General features: G+C 45.3%; 1 long non-coding RNA gene across 1 annotated transcript; it reads left to right on the top strand.

The window, feature by feature from the left end:
- Nucleotides 1–580: 580 nt before the first annotated feature.
- Nucleotides 581–1,293, top strand: LOC124674985. The gene is made up of 3 exons (XR_006993144.1): nt 581–591; nt 705–785; nt 1,196–1,293. It is a non-coding gene; the product is annotated as an uncharacterized LOC124674985 (long non-coding RNA).
- The last annotated feature ends 366 nt before the right edge of the window (nt 1,294–1,659 follow it).

Here is a 1,659-nt window from a genome sequence, read left to right as displayed (position 1 = left end):
TTCATTAATGGATAAATAATAGGTAATCATGAGAGTCTCTAACTCTTTACCAGGTGAAGTAGACGATGGGGTACATGTCTGTGCTGCTTTCTTCTGTGCGCGAGCCATACGAAGTTTCATCAGATATGCTGCTTTCTTCTCGTGGGATAGACTTGCATACCAACTGACTTTTTTTGTATGACATTAGCTTCATCTGGTCGAGCTTCATTAGTACCAGGACTTCCAGCCATGCTCCCCACATCTGGCATCATGAATATATATAGTTGGATCTTGAACATTAGAGAAGACAAATGCATAATCTGTGATTTGGAAAGTTGAACAAGACAGTAGGATGTCAAAGTGTTCTTACAACGTAAATCCTGTGTGGCAGATGATTCTGTTACTTCGTGATTGACGCCATCAGATGCAACTTTATTCTTGAGGTGAGACATACATTTTTTTTTATGTTCTTGTGCTTTCCTATCATCGAATAGTTTGACATCCAAATTTTGGACAGACCGTTTATTCCTCCCGTCCATATGGACTCCATGTTGATGATGATCAATGATTGCTGAGGCACGCACTGTACATGAAGCACCTGGTGAACCAGAGGTAAGTACATAAAAATAAATTGTAGGAAAAAGGTTCAACATTTTACCATCTATCTGGGTGTTGCTTATGTTGCTGACAGCTGTAGATTGGACGTTATGTGATGGCCCATCCAGTGTGCATGCTTCTTGGTCATGGTCAAGAGTAGTCATGTTTGAATACTTCTTCTGCTGGCGGGCTATACGGCGCTTTTCGAGGTATTTTGCTTTATCCTCATCAGAAAGGAGGGCATACCAGCCGTGACCAGTGGTTTTTTTTTGTTGCCCCGGTTGATTACATGTTAGAGTTGCACCCACATCCGAAGGGATGTTTGTTAGGTCTTTGAACGTGGAACGATTCGTTGATCGTAGCTGCGAGGCTGATGCATTATTATTCTTCATCCCGGGAAGCTGTAGACTGAAGCAGTACCATTGTTAGCAAAAAGAGTACATAAACAAAAGCAACATAATAGTGGAGTACATTGTATACTTGTAACAGAATAGTAACAATTGATAACGCGAAGATTGAGTATTTGAGAAACCCACAATGGTTACACGAAACACCTATTTTTTTTGGTAATCTCATGAATATATATATTACCTGATCAGTAGTCCGCTGTTTTGTGCAGGATGCAGGTGAAATCGCGGCGGCGACGTGCTGACCCTGAGAGGGAGACGCGATCCCAGGTGACAGGTGTGGGGGAGGTGCAGTCGCAGAGAGAGGAAGAGAGCCTCCGCAGGGTGTAAGCAGGGGTAGCCGGAGGTGATGAGCCGGTGTGCAGGAGCCCCGGCGGTGATGAGAGTCAGTGTGTAGGATCCAGCCTGTGTGCTGCAGCACACACGCCGGAGAACGGCGGCTACTTCGTGAAGGTAGACAAATTCGGCAAGGCGTGTTGCCGGTGTGCCGGAGGCTGCGCGTGCGTTGCAGCACTGATCGCGGGAGAAGGGTAGTTTTTTCCCCAAGGTGGAGCTGTGAACTGCTGCCCACGCGTGGAAGAACGGGAGTTATGTTGTTGTTTTTTTTTTGCTGGAATAATCGGTAGCTTTTGCTGAGAGATCGTTTGGTGGAGATGTTTAGCGCTTAACATTGAAG

This window comes from Lolium rigidum, chromosome 7 (assembly GCF_022539505.1).
Source record: "Lolium rigidum isolate FL_2022 chromosome 7, APGP_CSIRO_Lrig_0.1, whole genome shotgun sequence".
NCBI lineage: Eukaryota > Viridiplantae > Streptophyta > Magnoliopsida > Poales > Poaceae > Lolium > Lolium rigidum.
This window is presented reverse-complemented; position numbering and strand designations above follow the sequence as displayed.